At 37.5% G+C, this 20,834-nt stretch overlaps 1 protein-coding gene across 2 annotated transcripts in view; it reads right to left on the bottom strand.

The window, feature by feature from the left end:
- SH3RF3 (SH3 domain containing ring finger 3) overlaps positions 1-20,834 on the bottom strand; it is a 617,431-nt gene that overhangs the window by 213,378 nt on the left and 383,219 nt on the right. The window lies entirely within an intron of this gene.

The following is a 20,834-nucleotide window of genomic DNA, read 5'->3' as shown; positions in this document are numbered from 1 at the left end:
TTAGGGGGCAGAAGACTGAAAAGATAGGAGGGGACTAGTATGTGAAGGACTTTGAATGCCAAAGGATTTTATATTTGATCCTGAAGGTGATAGGAAGTCATTAGTGTTTATGGAATGTGGGGTGTGTGTGTGTGTGTGTGTGTGTGTGTGTGTGTGTGTGTGTCCCAGACAAACAGACACAGACAAACAGACAGACAGACAGAGACGGAGATGTACTTTGGGAAGATTAATTGGACAGCTCAGCAGAGGATGGACTGGAGTGGGGAGAGACCTGAGACAGGGAGTCCAACCAGAAAACTATTGCAATTGTCTAGCCAAAGTGGTGACAGTATCAGAGCAGAGAAGGAGGGAGGGCTGGTCTGCATAATTCTCCAAGATGGAGGTTCCTGGAAGAACTCATCAATGGAATAAAGGACCTCCAGGAGAAGAGGAATGGTGACTAAATGAAGATAATCGAGGATAGTGAGTCAACCCTCTTCCCATTTTTCCCCCAGGCAAGGATGGGGCAAGAGATGGCAAAAAACTTCGATGGTCTACTAACGACCTAAGAAGCATACCTTAGAGAAGAATCTGCTCTTTTTCAAGCAGGTACCTTGAGTAGCAGTTTCAAACAAAAACAAATCAGAGCAAACATACTTTATGGCAAATCTCTAAGCTGATTAAACCTGTTCTACCACCAGAAATTTTATTTCTGTTTTATAGCCAATATCAGGAAGATTGAACACACTGCTGTTCAGCTTTCCCTGGAGACTTCCATCAGCAATACAGTGGCTAAAATAAAAGGCCACCTTCATTTACAACTGTCTGGGTGTTAGAGTATAGGTGTTTAGAGCAGATATATCATTTCTAAACACTCATTAAAAGTTTTCCCAGAAAGAAAAAAAACCCCACAACAGTATGATTTAGTTCTGGAGTTTTTAGTCTTTTTTCTGTATCATGGACCCCTTTGACACTTCAGTGATGTCCAATAATAATATTAAATACATAAAAATAAGGTATAGAAGATAATTAAGAAACTAATCACACTAAAATGCAGTTACCAAACTATATTAGAGGCAGCTAGGTAGTGCAGTGGATAAAGTGCTGGGCCTAGAGTCAGGAGGGTCTGAGTTTAAATATGACTCAGACACTTATTATCTGTATGACCTGGGGCAAGTAATTTAATCATTATCTGCCTCAGTTTGCTCAAATGTAAAATGGGGATAATGGTAGCATCTATTTCAAATGGTATGAGGATCAAATGAGATAATATTTGTAAAGCACTTAGCACAATATCTGACACACAGTAAGTATTTAATAAATGCTTGTTTCCTTCCCTAGTAAAAGCCAAACTTGATAGATTATGAGGTAAGACCCCCTATTTAGGTTCTGAACCATGGTAAAGTGATTCAACCACAAAGATTTTAGTTTAAGTTACTGATGATCCAGATATCTGACAGAGTATTATAACCATGCCAGGATTTTGTTTTTTGTTTATTGTTAAGAGTCAGTAATTGCTGGAAAGTAATTCTTAATTAATCCCACTTTTAGGAAAAGTAGAAGAAGCAAAAACAACAAAGTGTAGCTTTAAGCTTTTCCTAATAGGTCGATAAGCAACAAGATAATGTCAAAATTAGATAGATTCTCCCATTTAACATATAATCTGTTGAATTAATGTGTTTATAGAATGTCTCCCAATATGTTCAGGAACAATTTGAATGCATTACCTGGATTTAAAAAGTCTCTGGGCACCTGCAAATTTACATTCCCTTCTTTCCAAACAGGAAACATTAATAAAATGTAACAGCAAAAGAGGGATATAATGAAACACAAAGCAATTTCCAGTGGCCCAGCATTAATCTCTGTAACAATTCATTATTCTCTTTTAGAAGTAATGTCAAGGCAGGGGTCCCAAAACTGCATAATGGATTTTCCTCGGAAGAGTTTATCTACTGTGAAAGAAGGACTCTCATAGTTCTTGCAGTGACTGCAAGTAGATCAGCTCAGTTCAGGCTGCAAATGAGAATCACATCACCCTTTGAGGTATTGCATTCCCACTCTGGAGCCACTTGGGGAAACATGGCACTATCATGGTATCAATCGCAAGCTTTTCTCCAGTTGAAAAATAGTTTTACCTTCATATATGAGAAATGGAGAAACAGTTAAGTGACCTTCAAGATGAAGAAAGGCAAATTCAGAATTGGGCATCTCTCCTCTAAGGAAACTACTATTAACCAATGTTCTCACCAGAAGCCAAACAACTTCCTCATTTGCTGGACAGATCCGTACACCACAACTTTTCTTTCTCTCTGAAAATCTGAGGAGGTTTTGTAAGGAAATCTTCTGTTAGCATCTTACAACATGCACCACATAAACTCAAAATGAATATTTGACACGAATATTAAAGGTCATTCCATAAAAAAAAAAATAGAAGAGAATGACATAGCTATGCCTGTGAACTGACCAACGAACCAACACATCCAAAAAGACTGCCATCTGCAGTGTCCCCCTCCTCTGCAGAGAAGGGAAGCATACAACTATATCATTTCATCAACTGATATTCATATTTGGAGTATATAAGATGCCACTGTGCTCATTGCTTATTGATTATTATAAAGATTTGATCTGGTAAAGCAAAATGCCCTCTAACAGGCTCTCTTATAACATATGCTCTTTCCGAATGTAGTTGAGTATTGGTTGATATTTTGGGGAAATATTTCATGAAGAAGGTAGAACATGACCTAGAATTTAAGGGATGGCTAGGATTAAGGTGGGCAGAGGTGGAAGGTAGGTCAATCTGAGGACAAGGATCTAGTGTTTAGTGGGGAGTGGGATGTGGATGAGTAAAATGAGTGAGTGAGAAAATGGAAAAGGATAAAATTGAGAATTTTGATTAAGTGAAATGAAAAAAATTTTGCCATTAATTCAAGTGAGATAAGGAGAAGTAGTAGACTAGGGAAAAAAATCTTTGTATCAAACATCTCTGATAAGGGTCTGCTATCTAAAATATGTCTGCAACTAACAGAAAATGTAGGCCAAAAGACATTCCCTAATAGATGGACTTACTGTATGCTGACAGCTGATTTGGGGATAACTGCCACATCAACAATAGATCTTCTCCTGTCTGTTAGATAGAGGAGAGAATGAGGCTGACAACTTTGCGCAACTCTGTCTCACTTAAATCCAATTCATGTGCACATCATCACCCTTGTGATGTCACTGGTCCTCTTTGAGAACAAGATCATAATCTATTATATATTTTTGTGGTGTTATTTATTTAGTGCTCAATAATCTATCAATAAAACATGGATTCATCAATTCTTTATCTATTTAAAACGGGATCATAATAGTTCTATAACTTACACCAGAGCGTTCTTACAAAGGAAGAATTTTATAAAGTAAGAAGACTATATGACATGACTCCAGATCCATTTTCTTAAATATCTTACCATTAAGGTATGAAGAGATGATTTCTATTTTTGAAACAGAAGCTGCATATAGCTAAAGATAGAGTATTTGGAGGTATGAAATTTTATTTGATTTATGGTACAGATTGTAGTGCTACAGGCAGACAGGGAAAGGGTGGGTATTGGTTGGCATTCTTGAGGAGTATTTCATGGAAAAGGTAGAACTTGGAAAGGAGAGCTAGAATTAGAGGGATGATTAGGAGTAAGATGAACTGAGGGTAGCTCAATCCAGGGCCAGAGTGCTATGCTCTGGCAACAGTACTAGCAAAGAAGCAGAAATAAAAACTGGTTCACTTTTCAGTGAATGGGAAAGGAAGTGAACCTTTAATAGAGAGGGTTTGGTCTGTATGAGAGAATTAACAGAAAATTAGGCATGAAATACTCCTGGCAAGAGTTGCTCATTATTAGTATGAGTCACATTTTATCTCAAGATCTAAATTAAATACAAAAAAACTCCTTCCCAAGCTGGTCTTTTCCTTCTCATGCCCACCTTAGGCAATCATTACTGTGACTGGATCCTGCCCCACTCTTTTGTTAACATAGTGCCCACACATTTCCCAGGGAAGGTCCTTTCTGAAAAGGAGCTATGTTTCTTCAATTTATAAGTGCTGAGAACATTGTTAAATAAAAACTTACTAGTTACATGGAAGACTTTTAAAAAATAAATTTTTGATATCTTTTCTATCACCTACATTCGTGAGTGTGCTGATAAATATTTAACAACTGGCCCTCTGAAAAAAAGCATTAAGTACATAGGACTACATGGGACTTAGCACTAATAAGCTTAATCTGCATTATTATCATTTTGTCCATCATTTCTTAAGACCATACAATTAACAAAATGGTATATCAAGACGACCAATTTCTGAGATGCAAATACACACACTGAATATTTCACAACTGGCTGTCAGTCTGAGCTGGCTCCAACATATCCCTATACTACATTTTTTAATATCTCTTTCTCTTTCCCCCTCCAAGAATGCCATCCCTTATAACAAATAATGAAGAGGAAAAAACCCCAACAATTCAGCACAACTAATGAACAACTCAAAAAAGCCTCACCTTATTTTCAATGTTCTCCACCTCCTCAAAGAAGAAGGGAAGGTGTACAACTGTATCATTTCATCATTAATTGAAAAGTTTAAAGTATACAAATTTCCATTGTGCTCATTATTTGTTGATTATCAAAAAGCATTTAGTTTAGTAGAGTAAAACGCCAATTTGTAGATTGTCTTACAAAAGGTCTCTCATCCATACAAATAAAAATTATTCAAATTCCTTGAAAGATGTAGTAACAGAAATTATCCTACTCAACAACTCTTTGGTCACAAACATTAGGCAAAGCATTAAATGTAGAGATGCATGCTCAACAAAGGTGTTTGCAACATTTGTGGAGATGATCCAGTACACAGTTCTTATTGAAAAGGGATTCCCTATGGGTGGCGAGGTACCTCCCAATGTCTTGTTTGCATATAGCATTTTGTTGATGGCATTAGATTATGGAATACTGCAAAGCCTTCCTTGGAGAGATGTAACTCAAGGAGTTAGGTTTGATCCTTCACACGGGAAAGTCCAAGTGGACAAAAAATATCTATTGCCCAGATTACAACATGCATTTGGATAGACAACGTATAGAACTTTCCCATCATATGTATATCTAGGATCAACAGTTCAGATGGAAAACAAATTGGGCCCAAAGAAAAGCAGGAGAATGGGCTACTTTGTTTTTGGGAAATTACAAAGCTCTTTTAATCATCCCAAGTTTCTCAAGAAAGTAAAAGCCCATCTTTTTAATATCACCATGGTGCTGATGTTGCTGTATGGAATAAAAACAAGAAATATAACAAACTCTGAAGAACTGAAAATAAAGAGCACATGGAGAGCAACAAGTCAATCATGGTAATTATGGGTAGCTACAAGATAGAGTTAAGCATAAAAAAATGTCATCAAGGAATCACATGATAAGAAGAAAAGATGATCTGATTATAAAAGTAAAGAATAATGGTAAATGGTAAATAATGGTAAAGAATAAAATGGTAAAGAATAAAAGATAAACATAATGTTTGATGGGGTGTCTCACAAGACTATAGGAAGCCTTCCAGCATGTTGGGTGATCCTTCCTTGGCAAAGAAGTGGGAAGACATGTAAAAAAGTCACACAAAATGGGTTGGTATGGATGGATTGTGATCTTCATGGTTCTGAATTTGTGAGGCTCCAGGTCCATATGAATATGGAATATAAATGAAGAAATTGAGACTCACAGAGGTGGAATAATTTAGCCATGGTCATGCAACTAGTAAGCAAGTAAGAGAGGCTCATTAATGGATCTAAAAGATGTGAAATAATTTGCCCAGGGTCACACCGGTAATGAAAAGCAGAGCTGGTATTTGAAACCAGGTTTTATGATTCTATATTTAGTATACTTACCACTGTATCACATACTGTGGCCTACTTATATTGACCATATACACCCTTCCACTGCCTTTAGAGTACAATATTAAGTTACTTGACCTACCTGGGCTTCAGTTTTTTCATCTGTAAAGCAAGAGGTTGCGACTAGATAGCCTCTCAGATCTCTCCCAGCTGTAGACCTCTGGTCCTATATTATTCAGAGATGGTGGTTTTTTGATTTTCAAGTCTATTTTGTAACTAGAATTAGTATAGGTTTACTGAAAGGACTGAATAATTTCTAAAATGTAATCTTATAGAACTCCCACTTTCATTTGTTAAGAAAACAGGGATATGTTGTTTGTTGATTTGTTAAGAAAAAATCATGATTCAGTAGAACTGTATGGAACTCTAAAAGACTCCCTGCAAACTATGTGTTCCCCATGCATATGTTAAAATCATGCAAAAGTCTAGACAGATTCTAGAACAATCCACTGAGCATTAGTGTCAAGAGAAGTCTAAAACAGGGAAACGTTCTCAACCAATGTTTGCCAGTGTTTCTGAAGATGTTCAACAGAGAATCTAAACACAATAGGAATTTCCTTTCATGGAAGAGGTCTTTCCCCAAATTGTTCCAATTTGCAGATAACATTGTTCTACTTGCTTTGGACCTCAGAATACCAAAAAGGTTCCTCAATGAAATTCATAATTGTTTGAAAGAGATCAGCTTAACCATTTACATTTAATGTATGATTCTTTCTATAGGGGCCATTAACAGAAGAATTTTCTGTCTTTAAAAAGGTGCATTTATAAAAAGTAACATTAAAAGGTGTCTTGATACACTTCTCTCACCCTTGCTGCCACCTAGTTATTATCTAACTTATCTTAGGGGAGAGGGGGAAGGGAAGGTTCTCTGATCAATGGATTTTCTATATTCTTTCCCCTTTCTACCTAGTTGATGTAGTCACAGAAAGCAAAGAGAAAATAACAAGGTGTTAAATCAACTGTAAAGATGTGGTTATACCAATTCATTCCTTTACCAAGAATGAAAAAGGTTCTCCTTGATTGAATTGAAAAGGACGATAACATTGGCTAGGTGATAAAGCATCATATTCCTGATTGTCTCAGCAAGACTAGATTCTGAATAACTTTGTGACCCCTGAGCTTATATCAGAAGGCAACTGAGATGTGAGTTTCTGCATTGGTCATAGTATCTAGTCACAGAGCTATTTAGAAGAAAATGCCCTAACATCTATTTGTCATTTAGAGAGAATTTGAGGCACAGTTAAAAGAACAGACACATAATCCAATAACAGATACAGAGAGGAAGGGACTTGAGGAAGAAAGCAGCTTCAAGGAACATGACTCCTGGCAGCAGTGAAGAGAGCCAGCCATGGATTCAAGGGAGAACCCATCCCAGCAATCAAGAGTAAAGTTGTAGAGAGGATTACAAAATTAAAGAAAAAGCCTAAGGGCCTGAAGGGAGGAGTTGTGAACTATCTTTACCACATGTGTTGCCTACAGGCATACTTCATTACTACTGAACCCAGATCTTTCTGCCTCTAAATCCAGCACTCCTTCAATTATGCTACAATGCCCATGTAGTAATATTCTTTAAATGAATATTCTTGTTTATTATAACTTTATTGGAAATAGGTCTACCTCCACAGCAGGATTACAAAGTGGGAGACAGCACGTTTAATGTGATAGTCACAGTTTTACATTGATTTTTTCTTTTTGCTTATAGTCAGTACCACCCACCTGACACTTAATTATTCCTTAGTCGTTTCATTTTTTCTTAGATTTGTCTAACTTTTCAGAAGGCAAGTGAATGTGAATAATTCTATTTTATCCTTGAGCAACAACTGGAAGATTATGGATAAAGCAGGACAATGAAATGACAAGTTCTCCACATGCACCCAGTGTTTGAAACTACTCAATCCATGCTGTGATTAGAAGAGACTATTCCTTGTCTCATCCTACATACATCTTCCTTTATAAAAATTATTTTCATAAGCATTTATTATCTCTCCTTTCTACTGTCTCCATCTGATTCAATCCTTTCCCTCTGCCCTCAAAAATTTCACCACAAAACTCATAGCAAAACAAAACAAAAAAAGAATCCCACACTAGTCAGTTCCAAAAATGCATGTCAAATTCTATATTTTTTAGTCCATTACCTCTCTGGAAAGAAGAGACAGGTATTAGTATAAATCTTCAGAGAGAGTTCCAGCAAATGTCCAGGTAATTGAAGTCCTCCCCCCATCACTACTAGTCTATGTACTTATACTGGATTTGCAATATTTTTCCTAAGTCATTTCAGTTGCATCCAAATCTTCACTGACCCCATTTGAGGCTTTCTTGGTAAAGACACTGAAGTGATTTGTCATTTCCTTCTCCAGCTCTTTTACAGAAGATGAAAGTGAGGAAAATAGGGCAAAGTGACTTGCCCAGGGTCACACAGCTAGTATGTGTCTGAGGCTGGATTTGAACTGAGGTCCTCACTTCCCCGAAGATGCTCTTTCCACTGAGCCACCTAGCTGCCCAGCTCCTCTGTAGCATCCTTCAATAATAACAAGGTCTCTTTTCCTGTCTTTGTTGACCTTTACCCAAATTCTCTGCCCCAAGGTTTCTGTATCTGGTTTCTACATTTCCTTATTTGGGTACAGCTTTGTATTCTATGCTACTATACAGTCCTTTTTTTGTCCATCCTGTTCTTTTGGAATAAAATATGTCTTTCATAGCCACACTCTAGTCATAAGTCCCACTGTACCAAGTTTCAGCATTGTTTAAGAGGTCAAAATTGCCTCCTTGAATTAGGATCATTGGCTAGTCTTTTGTTTATTATATCCATATTTGATGTATTTGCATATAGCCACCTACGGCTACAATTCAGGATTCTCTTCTTGTCTCTAGGGAATTATTTGTCTTCCAGTTACTTTTCTTCTATGTTGCATGTACTATTCCTTGCGATCCCTGGCTCATCAGGTACAGATATGTGGGCAATTTTCTTACTCCACTCATATTTTCAGTTTAAATCTGTCTTGACTAGATTCCAAGCAAATATATTTTTACTGGCCCTTGTTAGGCACATTCTATCCCTGGCCAAGAATCTCATCATCCCTCTATTTTAAGGCATCCAGATCCTGTTTTCAGACATCATCTTCTTAGCCAGCTGTTCATTTCCCAAATCTGCCTCTCTTTCCTTTGAATCCCTAACCTCCAATTGGCAGCAGCAATGAAAACACCACCTGTGACCCTAAGGTCTTCAGTTCCTTTCCTGGGATTTTACAGTTTTAGGAATGTTTTCTAGATTACTTCTGGCAGTATCATTTGTCTCCACATGAAACATCAAGGTTTGACAAGATTCAGATGGTTCTTTTGTTCTGTCCCAGACATATGCTACAGGAAGATATCAGACCTCTAGTTTATATCAGATCAACAATCAGGGCTACTTGGGCTAAAAATGACAAAATGACCATATTAGTTCAGTTGGAGAGATGATTATCAAATCAGATATAATAATATGGTTGCATCAATAAGGAATCAGTCTTTAGAACTTGGAAAAAATCTGTAGAGATCAATGAATCCAGGGATTCTTAGCCTGCAATCGGATAACTTGTTAAAAGATTATCAGTATTTTGATTATTGTACTTCAATACAATTGGTTTCATTGACTTTTCACATATCTTTCTATCCATTTAAAAACTATTCTGAAAAGAGTGACAGAGGCTTCACCAAACTGCCAAAGGGGAGCATGACCTAAAAGAGTTTAAGAACTCCCTATTTCATCCAGTGGCCTCATTTTACAATTCAGGAAACTGAGGCTAAGAGACACTTACAGAAAGTCACATGGGTAAAGTACCAGAGCCAGAATTAGAACCCAGAACAATATAAGTGCTCATTACAAGAGCACTCAAAAGGTAAAAATTTCTACTTTTGATATCAGTGTTTGAAATCAGCAACTTGTCCTCTTAAGAAAACCTTGTTTAGGCTAGCCTTTGAGAAACATCACAGTTATAAAGTAATGGAATAGATTTTCATGTGTGTGTTATGGAAACTGGTCTTATTACATTATAAGTCAAAGGTGACATAAGGAGGTGGTTGCAGTTGGGAATGAGTGATAACATCCATCGTTCCCTCCTGAGTTCACAATTTTGTTTTCCAGATAAGCTTACTTAATTATGTAGACCATTTGGACAAAATGCCACAAGATAAAGGTCCAGAACAGTCAAAGTTCCTTCTGACCCACATCGCACAGATACTTCTCTGCTATTTTATTCACGATATCTTCCCAGAACATCAACACCATATGGATCCATTAGGCTTTCCTAGGGAGTCAAGTTCACACCTGGTACAGGAGCATTAACAGGTCAAAGGAAAAAAAAATCCAGCACAACACAAGCTGCCTGCTGCTGCGGAGATTTTTTTTTAAAGCAGGATGGCCAAAAAGAAAAATAAAGTTGAGCTTTCAAGAGAAAAATCACATTTCTACAAGTCTGTAGAAGAAATCCCCCCCCCAAGGGATTTTCAACCTGTTTCTTTCTCATTCTGTTTCACATCTGCCTGTCTCCTTTACTACTCAATGCCAGCACCTGCCAAGACGTACTTCCATTTTGCTCTGGTTCAAGGTTTATTGAAAGTTCCAGTTTGGGGGAAGTAAAGGTGGTTTGGAAACAAATAATATCAGAGGACAAGAAGGTGTCACAGATACCATTGGAGAAAAGAAATAGCTTTTGTAACCCGTTATGATCCCGAGCAGCAGGGCTTTGACTATCCAATAATAACCGATTCTCTCTAATGAATAATTCAGGACACGTGTTCTAATTCCTGTTTAGGTTACTGTTTCTAATGAAAAGTACCTGACTGTAGGCCCATTGTTTGCACTGCAGGTGGGATCCTGGCTTGGGGTGCGGGGAGAGGGAAGGAGGGTTCTGCTGAGATTCAGCTCTTTGGTTCGCTAACAAACAGTAACCCCCTGTCTTTATTTAAAACATGCCAACCACCTTGGCAGAAAAACTCGACTGAGCAACCCAGCAACCCAGCAAAACAAAACAGCCCAACACGCAAAACATAATAAGAATGCCTAGGCATGCAAATATGATGTTTCTCCTTTCTTTCACTGATATTAAGAGCACTTTTCATCTTCTTGCTAATTCATTTCAAAAGAGGCTCTGTTTCACCTCTGATTCTTAGAGACTGAGAAAATCAGGTTTTTTAAAAAAAGCCAGTGCACACAGAACAAACATCCACTGTTAAGGAAAGAATTTGAATGTACGCTAATATTTGCTACATTAGGACTTGTTCATATGGATAGGCTGACCACTTGGCAGGATGTTGTATAGGGGACTTCAGGCTGGATGTGGGTTGTACTCAATCATCTCTGAGTCTTAGTGATTCTCTGACCTCAGGAGTTCTTAACAGAATGATTCTGAGACAAAACTAAGCTCCAACTGCATCAGAGCAAATAGCCAACAATTCATATTAGATTCTGGGAAAACAAATGATCTCTAGTTTGGTGGTGCTTGATAGTGAGTGATGCAAACTCAAGTGAAATAGTTACAGAAGGATATAATAATAGCCACATTACTTGGCTTTAGGAAGTTGAGTCATAGCCTAATGTTACTTTGATTGATCTGTGATGTGGGTACACTCTCTAAAGATGATGATTGAAACCCACTCCTGCCTGTCCCACACTGTCCACTTTGCGTGACTCTGTTCTGTATCCTCCCATAAATCCTACATGCAGAGTTTTCTTGGCAAAAATCTTCAAATGGTTTACCATTTCCTTCTCTAGTTATCCTTACTTATCATTTACTTTTCCTACTGAATCAGAGCATCTTTCCTTCCCCTCTTTTTTCCTGGTTTTAAAACAGAAGCATAATGAAATTTTATTAAAGGGTATCAGAACTGACGATCCTATTCCCAGATGTCAAGTTGTCTCCTCATGCTCCTCAGACTTTTAAAAACAATATCAACTGGTGTGAAGAATATGGCCTCAAAAAAACTCAGAAGATTAAAAAAACATGGTTTATATACTTCACTCAGTCAATACTAGAGAAGATTTTGCTATTTCTACAAAGGTGGTAAAGAATACAAGACTTACACTGGAGGATTTATTTTCCCATTCAAAATCACAGGGTTCCCATTCACTTTATCACCCTTGTACAACTAATAAATACATAGGAAGTGACCAATTCTCTAGCAGTTTTCCCCCATGGAATGTACACTCCTTGAAGGCAGGGTCATTTTTGGGGAGGTGGGATCTTTGTATCTCCAGTGTTTAGCACATAGTGGGTGATTGCAATTACTAAATTATTGAATCGAATTGAGTCTATAACCTTCAAGTTCCTTCAGAGTAGCACTTAGACAATGAAAGCAAATCTAGCACTAGGTACATACAAATGCTTAGTAAATACTCTTTCATGCGTTAAAATCTAGCCTTATCTGTTGGAACTGTCAGCTTCTTTTCCTATCCCTAGAATGACTTATTCCCATCCCTCTACCAACAATGTGACAAATGACTACTGTGTTCTTGAAATTATTACTGTTATTATTTTTTGGAGAGTAATGAAAAGGAAAGACCAGAAGTCAGAGGCCAGATCTCTTTATCAACTTCTCTCACTAGACTTCATTAGAGACAGCCAAGGCTTTCCTGTACAGAATATGGTAGACAGAAAATACGATCCTTCAGATGGCCAAAGTTCACTGGCAGTTGTTCTTCAAAGGAAGAAATGATTGCCCTAAGGAAGAAATACCTTGTTCAACTAACAAATGAATCTTACCAAGTGGTATGAACCTTATGACTATTGTATGGACTGATGAAACAAAGTCCATGTGATCTCACAAAGAAAGAAAATTTATGGTAATTCCAAAGTCTAAGGTGGCTCTGTCATGGAACTATATTCTGGGGAATTCATTGAATTTTCTGGGAAATTCATTTTATTCAATGTACCTAAGTCTCTTCCCTTGAAAAACAAGGTACTTTGTGATAGAACATAGATATTGTTTAGAATAAAAAGATATTTTAAGGTAGAAAAACAATTAGTGACAGAGTTATTTCCATTGGAATATGTCAGAACAAAATTCACAGAGAAAACTCTAGAACTGGGACAGTAGAAGGAATGAGAAGGAAAAAGTCAGGTAGGAAGACCGGTCTCAGAGTAAAAGAAGCTGAATAGCTACTTAAAATGTAAAATGACTAATTTGAGATAAACCTTTCATCTGACTGGAAGGACAGGAGCAAGGACACTGGGAGCCTAAAAGAAAGTAGGAATGGGAGGACTATTGCTGAATTTGGCCATTCCATTCCTACTCCTTTCTTTTGTGGACATTGTTCACTTAAGTTGTTTTCGTTTTCTTCCAATGTTGGCCTCTCAGTAATGGGAGTTGTGGCTCCCAAATCCACAGTAGATGAAGAGAGGTTTCTCCAGTTTTCCAAACTGGATGAAATTCACTAGCTTATCAATATATCCCTAGTCTAGAGCATGAGGGTAGTGTAGGATGTAGCATTTTCAGCACCTCCTCAGGACCACATCTGAATAAATGACTTCTATTGCTTTTCCTATGGCATGGGACTAGCCAGAGAGTCCTCTTACCTCAAAGGGGACCCCACTATTAGCTCCCATGTCTGAGAAGTTGGACTAGAAGAACTTATACTGTAAATCTTCTTCTTATAAAGACTCATTAGCCCTGTGGTCTTGAAGGGAAATCTCTGTTAGGAAACAATAAAAGTAAAGACATTTCCTGCTCATTTTCTCTGCATGTGCATGGGTACATTGCTAGCATATGCATTTGAGTGCAAACACATCAAAATACACATACAATCTCAATCACCAGATTTATTTCTGTTTGGAGGCTGTATACTTTCCAGCTAGTACATCTTTCTCTGGGATTCTCCTCTCCTCATCCTCCCCCAAATTTTGCAGATTTGAATTTGAGGACCTGAGGCAGAATGCTTTGGGTCCTGTTGTCAGCATAAAGGCCACTATTGTCTGCTTACTTACTTACTTACCAGGTGGCGATTGGGGAGAGGCAGTTGGAAGAGGAGAAAGGCGCCAGGGAAGGCCTCTTCAGATACCAAAATAAGACTTCACCTACTTAGCAATTCTGACCATCATGACCTACTTATCTCTGCCAGCTGCTTTCACTGCTTGGGCATAGTCAGAAATATTTTTGTCCTGAATGGCCACATACATGCCACTTAGAGGGAATGCCAGTGGTGACTGCACTTCAATTGTCTGACTTCCATTTCTCAAAAAGGTCCCGAGGTGCAGTTTCCTCAGTGGTGTTTCAAATTCAAGAACACAAAACAAGGAAACTTACATATAAGTTACAGAATTCCAATAAATGAAGGCTCAAGCAAACCATCCAAAGCCCGGAAGGAAACCTTATATTACCACCTTGCAGAAACATATCCTGCCCAGCTCCAAGTAAAACAAAGAGCTATTTTCCAAGGCATCACTTATGTGCTGATAGTTAATATTTATATGACACTAAGGTTTGGGAAGTGCTTCACATATATTATCTCATTTTGTCAGAGATCCTATTATCAGTCTCATTCTACAGATGAGAAAACTGAGGCTGAAAGGGATTAAGTGACTTGCTCAGTCACATAGCCAGCAAGTGCTGAGGATATGTTCAAACTCAGGTCTTCTCAACTCCATGTCCCATGCTCTTTTTACAGTGCCACCTAGCTATTTGATATGGATGTGTTAATGGCACAGCATCATTTATCCTTCATTAATGACATCCTTATTCACCTTACAGCTTCAACCTGTAAACAGACATGACTTGTATACTCACTTATTGTCAATTTTCAAAACAGCATAGAAATAAGTTTTCAATAAAGACTTGAGTCTGTCTACTACATAATGCTTCATTCTTGGATTATCTGCCAATTCAGAAGGTACATTGTAGGAAACTAAGAATATTATACACTGGACTCTAGGGCAAATCCATGATAAAGGACTTTCCCTAAAATAATAGTGTTAGGGTTGGAAAGAATTTTGAGGGTTGATAAATTTTAGAATTTGATAGGACTCTTGATATCAGATAGGACTCTTGATACCAGAATTTTTTAGGATGAATTCTGAATGAAAGTATCCTCAAATCATCTTCCAAAGCTGCCACCAAAAAGAAATGATATGCATCCTGGAGTAGGCAGGAGAGGCTTCTTCATCCACTCCTGAGATGACATGCTTTCTTATACATTATAGTCTAGAAGTACATCACTTAAAATATGGAAGCCATGGATCACCCAGTACTCCAGAGACATTGTAATATGGAACACAGTGGGATTTTCCTCCTCCCTTGCCATGAACATGACACTGCTATTAATAACTTTCTTCTACTTATAGTTGCCATCTAAAAATTTCATTAATACCATCAAACTTCACCTGTAGTTTCAGTCTATAAACAGAGACAACTAAAAGCAAACTTGTTTTTAAGAGGCAGCCAGCCCTGCCTCCTTTCTCCTGATCCCCTGTCTACCTCCTTTCCAGCTCCAATTCTTATTTTCCAAGTTATTGTTCAAGGTTCCTCTATGACATGAAGCCTCAGGTGACTATCCTCTATTTTCTATTCCATAGACATATTTCCACATTGTATTTTCCCTAGCATTTATTCTTGAGCTGTTCACACCTCCTTCAAGCTGAATATCCTTGCTTGAGAAATTGTTTCTTAAAACAAACAAATACATCCCAACACCCTAGTGGTTTCTCAGTTTTCTTTGCATTTCTCCCAGGAATCTGTCTCTTAATTGTAGCTAAGGATGCTCCCCCAAGATGACAAAGGGATTGAGCATAGCTTAAAAGGGAAATAAACTGAAAACATTCATGTTTGGATAGTTCCTACTTCCAATGCTGCTAAATCTCAACTAAGTAATCTCCTAAATAGCAGAATGTAGTGGTGGCCTTTTCACCTCTGTATGTATCTACCTAGATATTACTAGATTTTGGTACCATGCAGCTCAATCCTGAATGGAGGCAGCCTTGACTTTTACTATTGCTTGAAAAACCTATTATGATGACAATTTTGGGAGCCCAGGGAAGTGAGGTCATTGGACAAATATCTCCTATTGAGTACCAACAGTTAAATTCCTTACCTCCTCACTGTGGGGTAAGATAATAGCTAAATTATCCTTGGCCACAGTTAGTTTCTGAGCCTTTTCTTTTCTTTTCTTTTTATACAAAACAAGTGAATTGACAGGCACAAAAGAAATTGGTAGATTACTAAGGCTCTCCCTACAGTTGTCACTTTCGTCTAGACCAAAATGGTGGGGGAGAAGGAAGATGGAATTATGTGACCTCCATAGTGAACTTGCTATTATTAAGGAAGGGCTGTCATTATTCACATAACTACTATTGCAATAGAGATAAGAAAAGTATATAGCTCTGGCTTTTGAATAGACTCATATGGTTATCTTCTGAAATCCATTGAGACTTTGCAGCTATAAATTAAGGCTCTTAGAACATTAGCTTCTCCAATTATCATATACCCTGCTATTTGTTCTCATTCATCTTTCTTGAACAAGACAATAGGTTTACATAAAAGCATATTGCACTGTGTTCATCTTACACTCTGCTTTGTGTTCTTCCCCACATAGACATAACATTTGAAGGAAAAAATGGAACTCTCGGAAAGCCATTGTTCAAAAAAAAAGCTACATCTATATCCAATGGCAAAGGTGTCCTCCACATTGAAATCTAGACACTAATATCTTTCAATAGGCTTCAAATAAACTTTCTTTCCTTCTTTAAAGATTTCCTGAATGCTCAAGCTATGGAAAGAACAGGTCTGGGAATCAAGAAATCTGAGTTGTAATCTTGTCTATGCTATTATCTACCTCTGAGTTTAGGTATATTATTTAAACTAGTTAGACTTTGGTTTCCTTATCTGTCAAATAAGGATAATATAACTTTCTCTACCTGCCTTAGAGGGTGGACATACTCTCCAAATGAGCTAAAAGATGTGACAACATTGTGAAAAGTTAAATTACTATCCAAATAGAAGGTATTATTACCACTTGAAATCTTCGTTCACTAAGTGGTCATTCCATCAGTTACCACACACCAATCTTAATTTCATTAAGATGCTCATATTTAACAGTTTAATTCACTCAAACACCTTTTACCCCCTCAAAAGTACTTGCACATAAGAGTTTATTAACTAGTGCATGAGGCATAATAAATGTGTTAGAAAGAAAAGTAGATATGAATATAGCACCATTCCTCTTCTTTTGACCATGACCAGTGGGACAAAAATTCACCCAAAATTGGCAAATGGGAATAGAAGAACTAGAGGAAACAAAAGAGTAGATGTGCCCACCAAACAAATGTGGCTGTTAAGTGAATGTATTGTGCAAAACAGGGTGGAAATGATGAAGTGCCTGGCCTGCCCCTGAGCTCTGAGAAGGAAAGAAATAACAAAGACAAGATGGTCATTCAGATGAGGAGGAAACCCACTTCTTTCCTGCCAGTACTTTTCTAATAAGACTATATTGGTAAGGCTATAACTCTGGTCAGAAGCCAGTTTATGAATCCAAAGCAGAAGCCATAACAAAGCTAAACATGGACAGAGAAAGGGGAAGCATGAATACTATACATAAAGAAATTTAGAGTTTTGAATAACAGAAGGGTTATTACAGACCACACTGTACTATCTTACTCTCAGTATAGAATTCGTGTCTTCAACCTCCACAGATCACAGAATTTCACATTATAGGATTTTTGAGATTTAAGAGGCCATCTGACCCAACCCTTTAATTTTACAGATAAGGGAACTGGGACCAAGGGAGGTTAAGTGATTTACCCCAAGCTATGTGTAGTAAGCATTAAAGGAGAGGTCTGAACCAGATTTTCTGACTCCAAAGCTTAGGCTCTCTCCACTATACCACCCTGCTCCCAAGGCAACATTCTTGTAGATGTTTGATCACCATTGCCAGGGGCACAGAACTCATTATTTCCCAAAATAGCCCATCCAAATTTTGGACAGTTTTTATTGTTAGAAAATTATTTATATTGAAGTTAACTTACTTGCTTAGAACTTCTGCCCTCACTGGTCTTCTGTTTTTGCCATTTACAGAATCAATCTATTCTAACTTTCAGATGAAAGTCTTTCAGATATGTGAAGACAGTAATAACCTCCCCAAATCTTCTCTTTCTCAGGATAAATCATTCCTCATACTGCACTGGTTTCCAGACCCTTCACCATTCAGATCATTCTTCACTGCATATACTCTATTTGTGATTTTTTTAATTTTATTTTTCATTTTTAACACAATTCATATCACATAAAACAAATCCAACTTTTGGTCAGGTGATACTTCTTTTAAAGCATTTACAACATAGACCACAAATGAACTTTTTTTTTAACATTAACCAGCTGAGACATAAATAATAACTACGTATGTTAACTTCACAAGCCCTTGACCTAATTGTCTCCAAAAGGACCCTAAGTTATTGTTGTTGGTATAAAGTCCTAACCCTAATAGCTTAATTTTAGACTTAACCTCAGATGTTCCCCTACCAACAATCTATAATTTAATAGATCTGGTATTAAGCTTACAAACCTTTTGACTATAGGAAATTGCCACTAAGAGTAGGGACATTGCAGGAATACAATATCTCCCCAACTTCATGTCAGTTTCAGGCAGGATTAGATTGTCCACATGCATTCAGTCAGGCTTAAAGTCTGCCAGGTGTCAGTGGGTAAATTGAGTCAGGAGAATCCTACCTCAGCCCAGGCTGAATAGCCGCTCTCCCACCCTTCCCACGAGATCACCTTTTGCAGTTCATACCAGCATCTCACAGGCTTACTGGCATCATGGATTGGAGGCTCAGACCGCCTTTTTTGCTATCCATACCTGGAGTTAGACTCAGAAGAACAGTCTGTTAATAGTCCCATAGAATGTTAAAATAGCAAGTTCCAACAACCAGGTTTCAGATATTACTATAATTTCACATTGGCTAAGGAACATCTTTTGAGGCAAGTCTTAAGTGGCTTACATGCCTTTCTATACATGTTCTAGTTCCTGATTAAATAGCAATCATAAAATCAAATTTACCATTAAAACCTTAACTTTTTCATCAATGCCAAATTTTACCTGAGGTTACCTGCCTTTAGGAAACTTAGACTAAAATTCTTTTCCCCAAACTAAAGATGTCTCTGATTTAGTCTCAGTAATTAATTCAGTCAATTGTTTTTATTACTAATTGCTTTTATATCACTTTGCAACATGTCCAATTTTTCTCCCCATCTCTCACTTCCCCTTACCCCCAATACCATGCATTCTGATTACCCCTTCCCTCAGTGTACCCTCCCTTCTATCACACCTCACCCTTCCCTTATCTCCATCTTCTCTCTTTTCTTGTAGGGCAAGATAAATTTCTATATCCCGTTACCTGTGTTTCTTATTTGCCGGTTACATGCAACAACAATTCTCAACATTCGTTTCTAATACTTTGAATTTCAACTTCTCTCCCTCCCTCCCTGCCTACCCATCCCCACTGAGAAGGCAAGCAATTCAATACAGACTAAATATGTGTCATTTTGCAAAAGACTTCCATAATAATCATGTTGTGTAATACTAACTATATTGTGCTCTATCCTACCATATTCCCCCTTATTTTTTATTCCCTCATTTGACCTTGTCCCCTCCCAAAAGTGTTTATTTTTAGTTACTCCCTTTGCCCATTTGCCCTCCCTTCTATCATTCCTCTCACCCCACTTGTTGCCTCCTCCCCTACTTTCCTGTAGTGTAAGATAGATTTTCATACCAAATTAATGAGCATGTTATTCCATCCTTAAGCTACATGTGAAGAGAGTAAACTTCACTTTTCCCCTCTCCCCTTCTCCCTTTTCTCCTCCATTGAGCAAGATTTTTCTTATCTCTTTTATGAGTTATAGCCTGTCCCATTCCATTTCTCCCTTTCTCCTCCCAGTATTTTCTTCCCTCAACCCTTAATTTTTATTTTATTTTTTTGTGGATATCATCTCTTCTGATTCAACTGAACCTGCACTTTTTGTCTATGTGTGTGTGTGTGTGTGTGTGTGTGTGTGTGTGTGTATGTACAATCCCTCCACTTACCCAAATACTACAAAAAGTCTCAAGATTCACAAATATTCTCTTTCCATGTAAGAATGTAAACAGTTCAGCCATAGAAAGTCTTTTATGATTTCTCTTTCCTATTTACCTTCTCATGCTTCTCTGGATTCTTGTGTTTGAAAGTCAAATTTTCTCTTCAGTTCCAGTCTTTTCATCATGAATGCTTGAAAGTCCTCTGTATCACTGAATGACTATTTATTCCCTTGAAGTATTATACTCAGTTTTGCTGGCTAGGAGTGTTTCTTGGTTTTAGTCCCAGTTCCTTTGACTGATGGAATATTCTATTCCAAGCCCTTTGATCCCTTAATGTTGAAGCTGTCAGATTCTGTGTTATCCTGATTGTATTTCCACAACACTTGAATTGTTTCTTTCTAGCTGTTTGCATTGTTTTCTTCTTGACCTGGTAACTCTGAAATTTGGTCATAATATTCCTAGGAGTTTCTCTTTTTGGGTCTCTTTCAGGAAGTGATTGGTGGATTCTTTCAATATTTACTTTGCCCTCTGGTTCTAGAATATCAGGACAGTTTTCCTTGATAATTTCATAGAAGATAATGTCTAGGCTCTTTTTTTGATCATGGCTTTCAGGTAGTCCCATAATTTTTACATTATCTCTCCTGGATCTATTTTCCAGGTCAGTTGTTTTTCCAAAGAGAAGTTTCACATTATCTTCTGTTTTTTCAAACTTTTGGTTTTGTTTTCTAACTGCTTGGTTTATCATTCATTTCCCTGAACTCAATTCTCTCTTTCAGAGAACTGTTTTATTCAGTGATCTTTTGAACCTTCTCCTCCATTTGCCTAATTCTGCTTTTTAAAGCCTCCTTCTCCTCATTGGCTTTTTGGACTTCTTTTTCTAATTAAAGTATTTTTAAAGGTGTTATTTTCCTCAGCATTTT

Source organism: Notamacropus eugenii, chromosome 6 (genome assembly GCF_028372415.1).
Source record: "Notamacropus eugenii isolate mMacEug1 chromosome 6, mMacEug1.pri_v2, whole genome shotgun sequence".
NCBI lineage: Eukaryota > Metazoa > Chordata > Mammalia > Diprotodontia > Macropodidae > Notamacropus > Notamacropus eugenii.
Note: the sequence above shows the minus strand (reverse complement) of the source record. Positions and strands in the feature narration are given on the sequence as shown.